Genomic DNA, 19595 nt, shown 5'->3' on the forward strand with positions numbered 1-19595 from the left:
TTAAGGACATCATGCTTGGTAAAGTGCAGGGTCAGCAAAAAAGAAGATCCTCAATGAGACTGATTAGCACAGTAGCAGCAGAAATGGGCTAAAATGTAACAATTGTGAGGCTGATGCAGTACCAGGCTGTACTTTATTCTGTTGTGCATAGAATTGCTATGAGTTGGAACTGACTGGATAGCACATAAGAACAACAGTTAAGTTACTTTCAACCAACCACATTCTTCCTGAGGACAAACTGCTGCTCCTTTGTTTATCCACCAGCAGTCATAAATGACATTTCTCAAGGTCAAAAGCAGAACCTAAGCCAAAATGTGGCACTGCAGGATAAGTGCAGAAACACAAGGTGAATTTGAATCACAAGATCAGTGGTTCAAACTCACCAGTCACTCCGTGGAAACCCTAATCAAGGTTGCTCTGAATTGAAACTGACTCAACGCTTAACAGCAAAACAAGCCATAATGAAGCTTGAGTGACACCTTGTAATCCATTTTAATTTAGCCAAGCACCCCAAATTTTGAGTGTCCTTACACACATTCTCTGATGGCATCTTACACGATTGTTGTTGGTTATTGTTAAGTACCATGGAGTTGTTGTTAAGTACCATGGAGTTGTTGTTAAGTACCATGGAGTTGGTCCTGACTCATAGTGACCCTGCACAAGGTTTCTGAGGCTATACATCTTTATGGGCGCAGAACGCCTCATCTTTCTCCCGCGGAACCGCTGGTAGTTTTGAACTGCTGACCTTGAGGTTGGCAGTCCATCTCATAACCACTACACTACCAGAGCTCCTTGTCTTACACGATAGGTTATGATAACAATGTCCATCAAGAAAGTCCTAATAGAACATTCTGGTGACTTGCTGGCAACTTTTGTCTTGACTAATCATAGGGCAGACGTTTCTTTATTAGAGGCATGGATCTGTATATAGGTTAACCTGTTATCAAGAAGCAGAAGTTAAGAAGGGCAATAGACCGAACCTTGGTTCAGCCATTTTGCTTTGGCCAAGTGTCCTATAATTTGAACTCCAACACACCTATCTGGTAATAAAAGGGATAGAAAGGAAATAAATGACGCACAGAATAATAATGCTGAATCACAGGTGCTGGAAATGTGTCTTTTTTGAAAGGGTCTAAGAAATAGACTAGAAAGACCATTGACCTGGAGTCAGAGTACATAGGGTTTAGGCAGAGTTCTAAAACTAACCTGTTCTATCATCCAGAACCAGACCTTGTCTGGACCTCAGTTTTCTCATTTAACAAAGATCTGAAATTCTTATCTAGCCTTAAAAGGATAGTCTTTCTGATTAATAAAGATATAATTTATGCTTTAATAGAGTAGATAATGCCATAAAGTTACAAGGCAAATTGAGAACATGAAGTTAGATTTTTTTTTTTTTTGCTATAATAAACAATTTATTAAATTGGTCTCCAGAAATTGCCCAAATTATTTATTTTACATTTCTTTACATGTCAAGTTTTCTTTGATAAATTTATACAAAATATTAAATTTCTATTTTAGGACTTAGTGTATATTTATGTAACCATTAGGGGTTATGTAGCAGAATGCCTTGCACTAATGTTCACCAGGAAACCTTCCTTTAACCCCTAATGGTCGATACTTTCCCTTTAAAACATATAAACATTTAAAAATTAAGTTATCTCTCTCAAAGATAATTCTAAAAAATATATAATTACAGTTAAATATCCATAAATTCTTCTTCATTTCTGTTACAGTGGAGCATTTTATCATCTAACCCATAGTGATCTATCAACTCAGTACGACTTCGTTTCTAATTCTCCTCAGACAAAGCTAATTGCAACTCATCAAGTAACAGTTAGCCGCACTTCCTTCACTTCTGTATTAGCAACCATAGCTGAGACAGGTCAATCTCTGATCTATACATTTTGATTAGTTTTAACCTCCGAAGAAAGTCTTCCTTCTCTTGAATCTGCTTCACCAAATTCGCTTTTTATTTCTGTAATCCTTGTTTGGGAAGATTCTCACTGACAAAATTATTTTGGAGAGCACAATCTGATTTAGATTCACATGTAATGATATTCTTGAAGGTACTTTTCAAACATGTACTTCCTTCAGATTCACTGTCTACATGTTTAAAATTTTCTTGATATTCCAAACAGTTTTCTTCAGTTGAAGACAATGGTTTCTCTGCAAAAATTGGATCATTTTCTTCATCCTCTACTTTAAGTCGTTTTACTACACTGTTAACAGGAAGGAAATGATGATCTTGTTTCCCTTAGTCGTTCTAAAAGTGTTGCACTCATAGGTTGTTTTCTTGAACTGTTTGTGTGGGGAGATGGTGGCATCTCACAGGCCTGTGGAGTGCACAGGGAAGTCTGAAGGGCTCTTAATCTGGAAAAAATCTTGATTTATCTTGATTTCTCTCAGCTTCTCCTCAGAAACGTTATCCAGAGTCGCTAAAAGTCAGAACCCACACAAAGGCACTTAACAAATCAGGGAGAGGAGTTTTCCTTCCCTTCCCAGCATTGCAGAAAACCCACACTAATCCCCAAGGGCCCCAGTCCTCAGGGCAAGTTGAACAATCCCCACCCATGGACAGGGAGCTCATATCGACTCCACAGCTGACTCCCTAATAAGTTCATCTCACGGAAAACCACTTGCCGCCTGGTACACTACCTCCCTCTGCCATTCCCAGAGTTTTGAAGTTTGATTTTAATTTCAGATAATATATGAATAATTTTTTCAGTATACATATGTCTCATGCAATACTTGGCACATACTTATACAAAAATATTATTATTATTTTACCCAGTGCTGGACTCGTCTACTAGGCAATCTTTGTTCTAGGGCTTTTCTTTGGGGCATACCCTGAAAGTTTTGTTGTTGATCTGAAATTGAAATTTAACTAGGTATCCTGTATTTTTAGATACCAAATCTGTCAACAAAGCACTGTCAGTCTGTAGGATAAACACTGGACTGGTAACCACATGGTGGGTGATTGTAGCCTGCAAGCAGTTCCACAGGAGAAAAATGAGACATTCTGCTCATGATAAGATTTACAGCCTTGGCAATCTTATACAGGGAGGCTTTGAGTCAGAACATACTAGAAGCCACTCAGTAACAATAGCAACAACTGCAGCCAATCTGGCATACTTAGCAAATACAATTACTTGTAATACAATTTTCAAGTAAAATTATATTTCACTATCCTGGTGTGAGGCTCTGGAATAATAATACACTGGACTGCAAAGTCAGTTTGAACCACAAGGTTGGCAGTTCAAGTCTCACTGGTCACTCCTTAGAAACCCTATGCAGGGTTGCTATGAGTTGGAACTCACTCGATGGCACTTCACAACAACAACACCCCCAAATTACCTTATCTTAATGTTTATTCCCTTGTTCATCTTTTATGCCCAATCCAATAACCAATGTGAGTAATATTTTTCTCATCTATCATTTGATACCATTTTTCTTATCTTGGTGGTATCCAGAGTCAGGTGAGAAATTAGATTTTCTGATGCTGAGATACTGAGTTAGGTGGGCAAGATAGACATTGGGATCAGGAGAGAGAAGATTAACATTATTAAAAGTAAAATAGGGGAAAGAAGTAGAATTGGTAGGGAAAGCCTTCAGACCGAGATACTAACTGCATACGAGAGAAAAGAAAATGGGTGAGGAAACAGAATTTCTAAGAGATGAAGATCTGACATCTCAACCAACCCAAATGGTAGCTCGGAAAGAGTCTCCCAGTGGATAAGAATGGTCAGGCCCTCACAATCCAGCTATGGTCAGACATTGGCCAGGACTGCCCAGGAGAACGTGGCTTCACCTCAAAAGACCTTAGAGGCATCACAACTGGAGACTTTTCAAATCTGTTTTCTTTGCTATTTAAAGGTGAATTATGTATGGATGGGAAATACCAGCAGATATGAGTTGCACATCTCCCTGGCTCCAACAACCAACCTTCAATTTGTGAGAAACATACACAGCCTTCACAAGACCTCTCCCCTCCCCCCCTTAAAATCCTGCCCTTCTTGGAGAAAGTAAATAATTTGTGATAAAAAGCAGAGGTCAGCAAACTTCTTCATAAAGGACTAGTTATTAAATATTTTAGTATTTGTGGACCATATAGGATCTCTGTTACATATTCTTTCATTTTCTGTTTGTTTTTAAACATTCAAAAAATATAAAAATCTTTCTTAGCTCTTATGGGCTGTACAAAATTAGGACATGGCCCAGATTTTGCCTAAGGTCATTGTTTGTCATTGCTTGATTTAAAAGGTTAACTTTCTTGGAGGAGAATTAGAATTTAACAGTCCAAAGCTCTCATGTAAACCTCTCACAGTGGAATTTTGGGCTTGAGTAATTTTGGGCAGAAAAATATGAAGATATCTCTGATTTTCTAATTCCCAATGTCATTAGCAAAGCACATTTCAAATGCAAGAAATAAATAAATAAAACCTTTGACCTAATGTGTTCTTTATTTTTTCAGAGAAAAGTATAGAATAAATGAAACCCACTATCATCAAGTCGATTCTGGCTCATAGCAACCTTATAGGACAGAAGAGAACTGCTCCTTAGGGCTTTTTCATTAAATTTTTACAGGAACAGACAGCCTCATCTTTCTCCCAAGGGATGACTAGGGGATTTGAACCTCTGACCTTGAAGTTAAGATACTGATTATTTTAGTTAATAGTTGATTAATCAGGTTCACCAGATCATGGTTTTCATGAGAAAAGGCATTTTAATGATGGTCTTACAGATTTTGGATTTGGGAAATGAAAACTTTTGAGTTGTCTAGACCTGTTTGCAAGTTAGAATTATCCAGATGATTATAGGGCTTTTTGGGGGGAAAACATCTAGCTGTTTTCTAATATCAAGAAGTAATCCAACTGCAGCTACTAAAGAGAACCTACCTCATCTCCAAATACTACATAAATGCATTGCTCAATTTAATCTTCAATGCAGTCCTTTCATTGTTTATCTGGTCCTCCCTGGGGCTAAAGGCTTTCATTTGCTTCTATTCAGCATCCATAAGTCAGACAGACAAAACTCTGTTGCCCCTGAAGTCTATTAGCTTTGTGATCTTGGGCAAACAACATCACTGAAACATGGACGTCAAATTACCTACTTCATTCAAGTTGGAAGACTTAAGGATTTATTCAAAGCATAAACAGAATGCCAGATTCACTGAGTGTTGCAAATAGTGAATACACTGAACTTCTGAAAACTTTGCCACTGAAAACCCTATGGAGCAGAGTTCTGCACACACAGATGGGGTTGTCATGAGTCAGAATCAAAGGAACTGGTTAGCACTGTACCTAACATGCAATATGTGTTCATTAAAAGATAACTCTTATAATTATATTTCTCCTGTTGCTTTACCAGACCACAAGCACCCTCAGGTCTAGTATGCGTATTATTAATTTCTGTATCCCCAGAGTCTGACACACAGCAGGCCTCAGTCAACACTTGTTGAACTAAATAAAGTCATCACACATGCCTACACCCATTAATAAGGCTCCTAATAGCTTTACTGATACATTTTCTTACTCATATTTAAAGACTAATTGATGTTGGAATTGTGTTCCAAAATTCCGAGTAACTCAACTTATACGAAGAATAAGAAGAAACAGTTGTAAATAACCATAAAGTACTTGAAATTGGGTCACCGCTTGTAGAATACTTTATTATTGGTGGATTAAAAATGAAGCAGGCTCCTAATTACAGCTTTAAATTCCATATGTCAGTGTCAGCACTATGCAGGGATAAACTTCTAAAGTGATAATACTTTGATTTAGTATTAGACTTTTACCATTCTGTGCACTTTGCCACCTATTATTTTCTTTTATCCTTAGAACGAGCTCAAGAGGGAGAGCAATTTTACAGATGAGCAAATAGCAGCACATCAGGTTAAGTGACCAGCAGAGGGTCACAGGCTGATTTTAATAGCAGAGCTGGAGCTCTCAGACAGGTTTCAGACACCCAGCCTGTACTCATAGAACTAGGGTGTCCCCTCTCCCAACTTGTGGGAAGTATATACTCGAAGAACTGATGCTAACTTTGTGCTGTTCAAGGCCTTCTGGGAATTCAAGAGCTATCTGGAGGAAAAAAAGAAGGAATGAGGGAGAGAAGAGAGGAAAAAAGGAAGGAAGTGAGAGCGGAAGGGAGGAAAAGAAGATGAGAAAGGGAAAAAAGAGGGGAGGGATAGATAAAGGAAAGAAAACAGGGAGGAAGGAAAGAAAGAACTAGATTGTAAAGGGAATTTTCCTTATGTATGTCAAGAAGTACAATGAGAAAACTATTCAGGCATTTCAATGATAGTTGCCTCATCTACCTTCAGAACCTTATAGTTAGGGTTCGAATAAAGCCATATCAGGATTGTTGAACTAGATATGCTTGTCAAGATTTCTGTGAAAGCATGCTTACAAACCTTATTAAGCCAGGTAGATGCACACAAGAAAGTGTTGATTCAATGTTGTTTTTTAAAGACCAAATTCACAATTTCTAACTAAAGAGGCTCTGTCCCTATACTCAACAAAGTCTCTAGAATGAAGCAAGGAGTCAAACAATTGGTACAGTGTATAATCTTCATTTGAATAGTACTTTATCACTTACAAAGCTCATCTAACAGATCTTGATCTTTCTTGGGTCATGGATTCCTTTGAGAAGAAGATGAAAACTATAAACTTTATTCCCAGCAAAAAGAAAATAGATTATATGACTTTTATATAATTCAGAGGAAAAGGATTTCCCAAACTTTACCATACATTTTTGGCAGGGTTTTAGGAGAACCATTTAAAAATCTATCATTTATAAATAGTATCATTTAATATTGACAACAGTTTTTTGAGGTATATAAGTAGGAATTATCATATACCTACTTATATAAAAATATATGGAGTTGTGGTATGGAATTGTAGGACAAGCACTAGACTGCTAACCACAAGGTCAGCAGTTCAAACCCATGAGCTGCTCCTCAGAAACCCTATTCAGGGTTGTTATGAGTCAGAACTAACTTGACTGCACTTAACAACATGAGTAGGTATTATTTATCCCCTTATACACAAGGAATTTTAAATTTAGAAATGTAAGTGACTTATCTAAGGAGAAAGTTAAGAAGGTATAACTAATACTATCTCTCCTGACTCCTTGACTGAAGATTGCTCCCTCGATCTAGATGCCCAGATTATAGGGGAAGGCAAGAAAATTATTCCAAACAATTATTTGACCTCGCAGGATATTAGTTAGTTCAAGAAATGAACAGCTTCCCTCTTTCCCGTAACAGACACTAGTCAAAAGATTGTTCTGTAATCTGCCAGAACATTTCAACAATTGCCCCAAACTACCTTTCTCCAAAGGCCTAATTGAAATGCTGATGGATACACATACCTAGCTATCAGCTTTGAATTCATAACCACTTTATTCTGTATGAGTGATGGAAGAATTTTCCAAAGGCTAAATAAAATTGTTAAAGCAGATAAGTATTATAATATGAGATTGTGGGAAGAGAGTTGAGTGGAGGCAGAAGATGTGGTGGATTGGGCTGAGGTGATGGTTGTGGAGTACAAAGCCATGGTCAGATTCTATTTACTCTTTAAAGGTAGAACCAATCTTTTGTTGATGAATGACTTTAGGTATGAGCAAAAGGGACAAACCAAAGAGATCACCAAGGTTTGGGATGAAACAATTGAAAGACTGGAATTGGCATTAACTAAATGAGAAAAAATAAATTTGAGGTTTATTTTGGGACAATTTAAGTTTATATATCTATTAGATGCCCATGTGGTGATGTCTAAGAGGTGGTTGATGTACACTTAAGGCTGGAGTTCAGAGAAGAAGTCCAGGCTGGACATAAATAGCCGGAGGCTGTGGTGTATAGGTAGTATTTAACATGGGATGTATAGATAGCTTTATTGACTACACAAAGGCTTTCCCTTGTGTGGATCGTGAAAAGCTATGGACAACATTGTGGAGAATGACTATTCCAGAACACTTAATTGTGCTCATGAGGCACCTGTACATAGACCAAGAGGCAGTCATTTGAACAGAAAAAGGGGATATTGAAAGATCTGAAATCAGGAAAGGTTGTATTCTTTCACCATATTTATTCTATTTTTATGCTGAGCAAATGATTTGAGAAGCTGGATTATATGAAGAACAATGTGGTATCAAGATATAACAACTTTCTATATGCAGATGATTCAACCTTGCTTGCTGAAAATGAAGAGGAGTTAAACTACTTATTGATGAAGATCAAAGACCACTGGCTTCAGTTGGGTTGCACCTCAATGTAAAGAAAACAAAAATTTTCACTACTGAACCAATACATAACATCAAAATAAATGGAGAAAAGATTGAAGTTGTCAAAGCATTCATTTTGCTTAGATCAACCATTAACACTCATGGAAGCAGCAGTCAAGAAATCAATGGATGTATTAGGCAAATGTGCTGCAAAAGATCTCTTAAAAGTGTTGAAGAGCAAAGACGTCAGTTTGAGGACTAAGGTGCACCTGCTAAGTCATAGGATTTTAAATAACCTCATGTGCATGTGAAAGTTGGACAATGAATAAGGAAGACCTTAGAAGAATGTATGCATTTGAGTTATGATGTTGGAGGAGATTAAAAGTACCATGAAACTCCAAAGAACAAACACATCTATGTTGGAAGAAGTACAATCTTAATGCTCCTTGGAAGCCAGACTTCATGTCTCATACTTCGAACATATTATCAAGAGAGACCAGTGCCTGCAAAATTATATCATCCTTGGTAAAGTGGAGGGTCAGTGAAAAAGAGGAAGACCCCCAATGAGATGGATTGGCACAGTGGCAGGAGGAATAGACTCAAGCGTAGCAAAGACTGTGAGATTTGCACAGGACTAGGAGATGTTTCTGTCTCTCGTGCATCAGCTCTCTATGAGTCAATACTGAATCCATGGCACCTAATAATAACAATAGACAGCATGAACTGTGTGAGATCTAGGTGAGTGAAAGTTCATAGAGAAGTAGTTCTGGGACTGAACTCTGAACACTCCAGAGGTAAGAAGTTATTGGCCTCTGCTTGGAAGCAGTTTGGGTCATACACACAGGTATGAAACAGTCACTGTGACCTGGGAAATATGTTCCGATGGGTTTATCAGTATATAAATTAATTGCTCTGGCAAGAATGATGGCATTAGTTAGACTAATCAGAGATCACCTCTGAAGTATATGAGTATGGGGGATTAGGATGGGTTAGCAAGATCAAACCAAACCAGACTACATGGTGGGACAGTGAAAAGCAGAACACATTTTGAGGAGACTGCCACAACACCAATCACACTAAGAATACACCTGTACGATTATCCGTCTTCCTTTCAGTCCGCACTCTAACATTCAACAAAGCTGCTTTCTAAATTTTGGCACTGTCACCAATAATATGATCTTGGGAAAGTAACTGAACTTCCTAAACCGGTTTCCTTACTTGTAATAATACCTACTCCTAACTTCAGAGATTTCTAGAAATAATCAGATGAATTATTACATATGGAGTGCTTGATGTAATTATTACTAATAACAACAATGGACTTGTTAACATTTAACAATGAAGAAAATCATTGTTGCTGTTAAGCCAGTATGCCATATGACTCAGTGACCCTGCATAGAGTTTCAGAGGAGCAGCTGGTGGGTTTCAACCACGGACTTTATGGTTAGCAATCTAGTGCTTATCCTACAGTGCCATATTAGGACTCCCATGTAATGCCTGGTACATAGTAAATGCTCACAAAACATTCATCACTACCAGTTGTCTTAGCCTGGGTTCGCTTGAAACAAAGTCTCATGTGCAGGTAATGAATTGGGAAGTAATCCTAAAAAGCAAGAATACTGTAGAGATAATACTGTACAGGTAATGCTATGATTGGTCACCACTGCAAGTGAATAGGGGTAGATTACACAGGACCTTTTGAAGAGCCTAATGAAATATGCCTCAGAATTGTATGTCCTGGGTAGCAACAGGAGTAAGACTTTATCAACTCTTGTTCCTTTTTGGTCAAAAATACTCTTTATTTCAGTACCTAAATCCCCCCGTGTTTCCAGATTTCAAAAACATTGGTGTTGAGTGGTTCTCATGGGTGTTCCATACCATGGTTTCCAAAAAACAAAAATCTTAGATTATGAAGCAAGAGGCAAGTGGCATAGGCTAAGACAAACTCAGATTGCCTCACTTCCAAGCTCAATAAAGCCAGTACAGACCTGGTCCTTGCAAAAGTAGCTGAGAAAAAGTGGAGCCAAAAAGATTTAAGATGAGCTCAAAAGGTGTTTCTGATAATTACTTATATTATTATACAACCTTGCTAAATACTTATTTCAGAGATTGTCATCTATGACTTTTTCTCCACTAGATCTTGAGTTCCTGAATGCAGGGCTAATTTCTTTTCATACCTACAATTCAGTGTTTGCACAAGAAACAGGGTCAATATTTGCTATGTTAAAATGAAAAAAAAATGTAACATGAAAAAAGAAAAAATATGAATGTGTGCGGACTTGGCATTTGGAGAAATGTATGTGTTTTCTGTACATATGTGTACACTCTTTCATCTAGACTTCATTTCCTTTACTAACAAATCAAAGGCAGAATTTGACAGTAAAGCTGTAGACTGCTTTATTTCCTTTGGCTCTAAGTTGGAAAAGTAGCAACAGCAGCAACAATACCCTGATTTTGTACAAAGAGCAATAAGACTCAGAAAAAAAAATCTTTTCCTCTAATTGCTTCCCCAGCTACCTTTCCTAGATTCATAGGAATTAGTGGTGGAAGAGACACAGCTCAATTGGTTGTGCAGAGCTGAGCTCCTCTGAGCTTCATTATAGACGCAGTAAGAAGAAGGCTATGGCCAGAAGCCCCTACTTCCTGCCCCTTGCTGCTCAGTGAGTCTCTCTGATATGCAGAGGTCAGTCTACTTTAGAACCCCCTGTGTTGGCTGAGCCGTTCACATGCTCTCACTTTTCACCCTAGTTAAGTAGAATTGCATTAGCCTGGATAAATAAGACCTGATTACATTTTCCTCAGCTGGATCTACTCAGTATTTTCCCACATGTGAACATGTTTTCATTCTTTTCAGTACGCATATGAACTATATACAAAGATAATGTAAGGATAACGGGGCAAGGTCATTCATATACATAGACAAAGTAAGCCAATACACACATCGCATAATTGGAGGGCAAATCTTTCCCCCAATTAATGCCGGAAAGTCCATTATTTAGCACTTCATTCCTCTCTCTCGGCTAACAGTTTCCTTTCCAATGCATTTTCTTTTAGATGGATTAACTCATTTGAGGGGAATGAGATTTAGCACACTCAATCTCTAATATATTAATTTGCTTTGCTTGGTCAGCTGCTGGCAGAGATAGGCACTCTACCACTGAGGAGAGAGCGAGACCATTGAAGGCCAAAGGCCTCTAGATTGGGCTAGGGAAAAACTCTCTTGCTGTTGTTTGTTACCATCGAGTCATTCATCTCTGATTCATGGAGGCCCTATGTGTGTGTAACAGAAACATTGCTCTGTTCTGTTCCAGCCAGTTGTGTCTATTGTATCAGTCAATCTCACTGATTGACTCCCTCATTTTCACTGACCCTTCCTCTGCTTTATCTACTATAGTATTTGTTTGGGAGGTTGGTCTTTCTAGACAACTAAAGGAAAGACTTTTGTTACTGTTAGCTTCTGTCAAGTCGATTCCAGCTCATAGTGACTCTGTATAGTAGAGTAAAACTTCTCTATGGGTTTCTTAGGTGTAATATATACAATAGAAAATCACCAGGTCTTTTCTTGAGCAGAGTGGTTGGTGGGTTTGAACCACTGACCTTTTGGTTAGCAGGCAAATATTTAACCATTGTGCCACTAAGTCTCCTAAGTAAAGCCTAAAAGACAGGTTGCCATTGATTCAATTCTGAATTCATAGTTCTTATAGGACAGGGTAGGACTACCCCATAGTGTTTCCAGGCCTGTAATATTTATGGAAGGAGACCATCATAGCTTTCTCCCTCAGAGTGACTGCTAGGTTTGGACCTTTTGTTCAGCAACTGAGCGCTTAGTCATTGTGTCACCAGGGTTAAGTACATAATGTATCTAAAAATTCTGCTGCCATTGAGTCAATTCCAACTCATGGTGATCCTGTAAGGGTGGAATGTCCCAAATCATTTCAAAGGCTATAAATCTTGAAGGAAGCAGAATGCCACATCCTTCTTTCTCCTGTGAAGTACCAGTTCACAGTTCTAACTGTGAACCTTTTGTTTTTCAGCCTAGCACTTTAATCACTGCATCTGCAAGGCTCCTAAATAATCCCTGTTGTTGTTGGTAAGTGCTGTGGAGTCAGTTCTAACTCATAGAGACCCTGTACAGTTACCTAGGATCCTCTGGTGTGTTTGAACAGTGACCTCTGCAGTCTAGTGCTCATCCTACAGTGCCACACCAGGATAGAGTCTGTAATTAATACTCGAAGAAATTACAGACAAATGAGATTAATATGAATCTGAATCAACTTGGCAACAACAACTTTTTTTTCTTGAAAGGTAATAAGTTATGACCAGACAACCTCGAAGTGCCAGCCCTTTTTTTTTTCCTGTGGTCCCAAGCACCAAGTAGGGTCTCTATTTGACACAGAAGGCAGCATGTGAAAGGTAGGAGCAACAAAGTCAAGAGAAGATCATCATAGACAAATGCAAGCACCTCTCCTATCTACATTTAATAACCCTCTCTGACTTTTTTCTTCCCAATGAAAAATTAGTTCAAGTTATCTGTTCTTATCACCTTACTCTAGAATGGCATTAACTCTTTGGCAGGTCTATCACCTTTTACAAAAACAAAGCACTTAGCAATTTTAAGCACACTTTACAAATGAAATGCTCCACCTCTAATTTCAAAAACCTCTATCAGATTGTCCTTCAGAAAAGTAAGAAAGCTAGTGTAAACAAAGGGCCTTTCCTTATTTTGCTCTCTGTGAATTGGGCTAGACTGCCCAAGCATAAATCAAATCAACCTATGGAATTTTCGCCAATTTGCTGTCAACTTGTCTAGTCTACCATATCTCCTTGTTTCCCTCTGCCTTCTGCCTAAAGTCATCAGGAGAAGGAACCGAACTTTTGCTTTCAAATCCCCACATTCCCCCATCCCCCCCACACACACTGCTATGCTTAATGGGAATTCACAATCTAACCTAATTTCCAATTATGAAAAATAGATTTCATATCTGCCAAAGGCATGTGATGCAGTTCTGGATTGCAAACCACAAGATTGGCAATTCAAACCACCAGCTGCTCCTTGGAAATGCTATACAAGGTTACTATGAGTCAGAATCGACTCAATGACACTTAACAAGAAAGGCATGGATGGAGTCCTGATGTGGCACTGCAATGACGTACTAACCAAATGGTCAACAGTTCAAACCCATCAGCCACTGCTTAAAAACCATATATAGGCTCACTATGAGTCTGAATAGACTGGATGGCACTCAACAATAACAGCAAAGGCATGATATTTTCAATGGTCTCATCTTCATGAGAAAGTTGGACAATGGATAAAGATTACAGAAGAATCAATGCATTTGAATTATGGTGTTGGAGAAGAATATTGGAAGTTCCAAGGAGCTCTGGTAGCATAATGGTTATGAATTGGGCTGCAAACCACAAGATAAGCAGTTCAAAACTACCAGCTGTTCCATGGGAAAAAGATGAGGCTTTCTGCTCCCATAGATTTACAGCCTCGGAAACCCTGTACAGGGTCGCTATGGGTCAGAACTGACTCCACAACACACAGCCACCACCACCACCATAGACTGCCGGAAGAACATATGAATATGTCTTGGAAGAAGTACAGCCAGAATGTTTCTTAGAAGTGAGGATGGCAAGACTTCATTTCTCATACTTTGACATGCTGAAAGGAAACACCAGTCCCTGGAGAAGGACAGTATGTTTACAAAAAGTGAAGGGTCAGCAGAAAAGAGCTGGATTGACATGGTGGGTGGCTACAACAATGGGCTCACACATAACAATTGTGGGGGGAATGCAGGACAGGGCAGTGTTTTCTAGGTTTGTATAGAGTCACTATGATTCAGAAGCAATTTGACGGCATCCAACAACAACAACAAAGGTATTTCAGGGAATTGCACCAGTTAATCATTCAATCAACAATTATATCTTGAGCCCCAATAAAGTACTCACTTTGGAGCACGGAGTTAAGTTTTAGTGCAGAGTAAGCCCATGAATGTGTAATGACTATCCAATATAATAAACAGTTCTATAAATTGTAAGTGGAGTGATTTTGCTAATAGTAGAGAGACAGAAGAACTCTGAGGAATATGGAGATAGTTTTCAAGGAAAGAAACATTTGGCAAGTATCTCTTATGGGATGAGCAAGACATCTGTAAATTGAGATGTTCACAGAGAAGTACATTTCTCTAGATTGGAGGAAGAGCATATGCAGAGCACAGAGACATTTAAATGTGTTCTAAGGAGCTCTGGTAGCATAGTGATTATGAATCAGGCTGCTAATCTCACTGGTCAGCAGTTCCATGGGAGAAAGATGAGGCTTTATGGTCCCATAAAGATTTACAGCCTCAGAAACCCTGTACAGGGTCGCTATGTCAACATGTGGACTGTGTACTACCAGATCAAATAGTCTTGTAAGCTTGTAAATTGCATGATAATATCTATGAGTTGGCTCTGACACACAGTGATCCATTTCCTGATCCTGTGTCATTTTCATGATTGTTGATATAGTTGAGTCCAATGTTGTGACCATTTTGTATATTGTCTTCCAATATATGTGGCTCATCTTCCAGCACTACAGCCCACTTTCATTAAGTTCATTCTGATCCATAGTGACGCCATATAGTTTCTGAGTCTGTAAATTTTTAGGGAGCAGGCAGCAATATTTTTCTCCTGTGGAGTGGCTGGTTTGTTTGAACTGATGAGTTTTTTTGTGATTAGAAATGCAACATCTAACCTACAGTGTCACCAGAGTTCCTTATCAAACAGTATTCTGCTGTGGCCCATAAGGTTTTTCTTAGCTACTTTTCAGCAATAGTTCACCAAGCCTTTTTTCCTAGTCTATCTTAATCTGGATGCTCTGCTAAAACCAGTCCACCATGGGTGACCCAGATGCATTTAAAATATTTGTGGCATAGCATCAACCATAGCAACAGAAAAGCCACTACATTATCATAAACTGACAGAATCATGGTAATGAAGAAGATCCCATGGAGGAATATGAAAGTTCAACTACAGTTATTAGAGACTTGTTGTTGGCATACCAATTAAGAACTTATTGCAAAAGATAGAATGAATAATGGCTTGCACTACACTCTTAAGCAAAGTTGACAGTATGAAAGCTTTCCTCATAAGGTTTACTCAAGGTCAAAGACTGCACACAAAGCTGCCTCAAAATACCTGGCTGACAAAAGAGACTACTGTGTGTGTGTAGTAAATTACCAACTTGGTTCTCATCTATCAATTATATTTGAATCTTGAACTTTGCCCTAATATGTCTCACACTGGGTTTTTTTTTTTTTGTTTTTTTTTAATTTCTTCCACTTTAATTTATCTATTTGGCAATTACCTCTCCCAAAATCTCAAAGCCCATCTGGCTATATTTTAATCAGAAAGCATTTTTCTTACCAGACACTGATTTTTTTAGAGTTGCCATTACTGATAACAGATGTTGGAACATTTTAAACTTACTTTGGATTTCATTTTTTTCCTCTATGATTTTAAAATAGGTTTTAAAACATTTTATGTAGGTTTTTACCCTCAATATGTTTCTTCCTAACATTATTACTTTTTTTCTCCCAATATATAATTTAAAACATTAATAGCTCCTGTTACTGTTTATTTGCCATCTGTTGGGAGATGATATAAAAATTTTAGATTTGATTATAAAATACCTACTGAACATGCCAAATGTAGCCTATAGTATACTAAACATTATGTTCATTGTGTATATTTTATGTACAACTTCTGGCTAATTTGTGCATTATTATGGGATGAGTCATCCTGCTTAACCTATTGTACTTTTATCACACTCTACAATGACAGTGAAATTGATTAGGATAACATGTACTATGCTTGTACAGCAAACTGAGCCTAACTGAAGAACACTAAAATTAAAATTGATAGTCATGTTACAATCACATGCAAACTATGAAGTTTAAGGCACTCAGTAAATGAAGTAGCAGATATAATGTGGTGCAATTTATTTAAGATTTTTTGTCTTAACATTGTGCAATTCCTGGTAATTTGAAGCAGGTAAGTAAAAATAATCTATGCCTTTAATCTTTCTGTGAACTCTTTAGGTATAAAGAAAATGCTGCTGAGTGTTACCCTTATTCCATTATGTCATCCTCACTTTATATCATCCCAGTTATTGAATAATATCATCTCCAACAAGTAGAGTGGGGGTTGCCTATTAATTTCCTTGCATGAAGATTGTTGCCTAAATAACCACTCTTTGGGATGAAACTTAATTTACCTTTGTAAACATCAAATATCCCTCAGTCTCAATTCCAAGTGTACACTGTTAAATGAGAGATAGAAATGTAAAGTTTTCCATATTCCTTAGTAGCTAGATATTGAAGGTAGTGTTTGTTCAGGGTATCCTGAACCATTTGAGCAATGGGTACACAGACACACACAAAATCCTATTGGAAACTCATCTATCCTCTTTTTCACTATTTTATATCTCCTCTATTTCCAACGATGCTGTAAACTGTTTTACCTCCCAATGATGTTGCAAATGGTGCTATTCATCTGTCAAAACAGGAACTCAAATCACTTTGAACTGATTCCACAATGGCCAGTGAAACAAAATTGGAACAGATCCAAAATTTTAAAATTTGGAAGAAGTAGGACAATAACTGAAGGGGAAGATTATGGATAAACTTCCTGAAAATTTATGGGTAAAAACTCAGAAAAAGCATAGTAAGCCCTTTCAGGAGCTTGATACAGGTGATTGGATTATTGTCAGGATTGTGGAATGTGACACACATTCAAATCAGCACAGTCCTCATGTTTTAGTGGGGTGCCATTGTTCTGATTATGCTGGTCAATTGATTTGTATGGTGTACAATGCATACACTGCCCTTGTTTCCTAAGAGGGAAATTACATTTCTAGCAGGGAATGAACTCATAATTTTTCCTATTCTGGTTCACCCACAATTTATAACTCTGGCCCATTCTGTTTTCCCTTCACCAGTCGTGACTGAATCAGAAAGAACTGATATTAAGCTCTGTGTCAATGTTTATAATGATAAACTAAGGAAAATAAAGTGTGTTCATATTTTTGCAGTTTTTGTGCTACATTACTCTCTATCTTTTCTTTTGAGGTTCCTGGCATAATTTCATATAATGAATTCACTTTGGTTAATTTTCAGCTGATGCCAGTGCACAAAAGCAGTTATTAAGAGGAAAAAGAAAGAGTCAGAGTATGCATGTTCTGGATTAAGTATGTATTTCCATCTGTTGAAGATGATACAACATTTTAGAAGTGCTTATAACATACCTACCTAACACGTCAAATATAATCCATAGTGCACTAACCTAGTCCAGAAATTTCTCAAATTGTGGTCTGATGATCTCTCAGTGTTCCAAAATCCTTTCAAGTTGGCTATGAAGTCAGTTTCCAAACAGTACAAATACCAGCAGGTTCACCCATGGCAGACAAGGTTTCACTGGAGTTTTCAGAATAGGAAGGTAGACCTGGCAATCTACTTTTGAAAAAACTGGCTAATGTAATCCTTATGGAAAGCAGTGGAACAGTGTCTGATATTGTGCTAGAAGATGAGCCCATCAAGTTGGAAGGGTCTCAAAATACTACTAGGGAAGAGCTGCTTCCTCAGATAGTCAACCTTAATGAGATAGATGGAGTAAACCTTATAGGTTTTCATTTGCTGATATGACATGACTACGAAGTTGGCTTGAGCTCAAGGTCGGTGGTTCTGCTCCTCAGAACCCTATTCAGGGTCACTATGGGTCAGAACTGATTCAACAGCACTTAATAACAACAGCAACCAAAGTTAAAGAGAGAGGAAAAAAAAAAAGATAAAAGAGCTGAACAGATTTCATAGGGGAGAAAGCCAAAACAAAATATTATGAAATGTGCAAAGACCTGGACTTAGAAAACCAAAAGAGAAGACTATGCTGGACATTTCTCAAGCTGAAAGAACTGGAAAAAAAAGAAAATCAGGCCTAGAATTATAATATCAAAAGATTCTATGAGAAAAAATGATGAATCATGCAAGAAGCATCAAAAGAAAAATGGAACAAATTCACAGGTTAATTGTATTAAAGAAGAATGGTCAATGTTCAAACATTTCAAGAAGCAGCATATGATCAAGAGCCAATGGTATTTGTTAATGGAAGACATCCAAGCTGCACTGAAAGTACTGGCCTACTACAAGGCTCATCCTTGACAGGCTACCAACTGAAATGTTTCAACAAATAGGTGCAATGCTGGAATTGCTCACTCATCTATGCCAAGAAATTTGGAAGACAGCAACCTGACCAACCAACTGGGAAAGATATAGATCTGTGTCCATTCCAAAAGAAGGTGATCTAACAGAATGTGAAAATGATCAAACAATATTACTAGTATATCACACAAATTTTACTGAAGGTGATTAAAAAACTATTGAAGCACTACATTGACAGGGAGCTGCCAGATTCATAAAAGCATGTGAAAGTAGGGATATCATTGTAGATATCAGATGAATCTTGGTTGAAAGCGGAAAATACCAGAATAATGTTTACCTGTGATTTACAGACTATGAAAAGGCAATCCACTATGTAGATCATAACAAACTATGGAAAACATTGCAAAGAATGGAAATTCCAGAACAGATAATTGTGCTTATAAGTAACCTATACATGGACCAAAAGGCATGTATAGGTTATTACTGTTGAAGCTCTGCAGCCTTCAATATGGATTCATCTCAACATAAAGAAAACTAAAATTCTCACAACTGGACCAATACGAAACAACATTAAAAATCTAGAATATTGACTGTGGTAAGGACTAAGGTGCTTCAAGTTCTCTTCACTTTCAGCAAGCAAGAATGTGTCATCTGGCAACTTAGACATTGGCTACCTGAAATGAAGGGGTGATAAAGGCACGAAGTGATTGGCTTACAAGGTTTCAAGAGGGAGTTTAGTTTAAGAGTATGGGGGGTGAGGGGGAGAAAGAGTCTCCACTGAATACTTTTCATCTTGTCTACCTGGGTCTGGTGAAAAGAGATGGGGAGATTCTTATGATTGAATAGTGAGTAATTATTATCATGACTAATTGTGACTATTACAATTGTAAAGATAAAATTTTTGTACAAAAAAATGGGGGAGTAGTTAATCTTACAGTCCAGAAACAAAGGACTCTAGGACCATTAAGGGAGAAGAGCATGTGCAGAATGTGAGACCTTATCCAGAGAAACAGCCACACCAGAGATGAAGGCAGAGGTGGAGACATGGAGAGAAGGAGCATCTGAGGACACTAGATCCATGGGGTGAGAGAGACTAAGAGCTGGTGACCAGGAGAAAGATTTGCAGAATGTGCCCTTTGGTGGTGTAAATTATTATATATGCTTGAATGTTTA

General features: G+C 37.9%; 1 pseudogene; it reads right to left on the reverse strand.

The window, feature by feature from the left end:
* Nucleotides 1–1699: 1699 nt before the first annotated feature.
* LOC102834749 overlaps nt 1700–19595 on the reverse strand; it is a 78490-nt pseudogene continuing 60594 nt past the window's right edge.

The sequence above is a fragment of the Chrysochloris asiatica genome, unplaced genomic scaffold, assembly GCF_000296735.1.
Source record: "Chrysochloris asiatica unplaced genomic scaffold, ChrAsi1.0 scaffold00017, whole genome shotgun sequence".
Lineage (NCBI taxonomy): Eukaryota > Metazoa > Chordata > Mammalia > Afrosoricida > Chrysochloridae > Chrysochloris > Chrysochloris asiatica.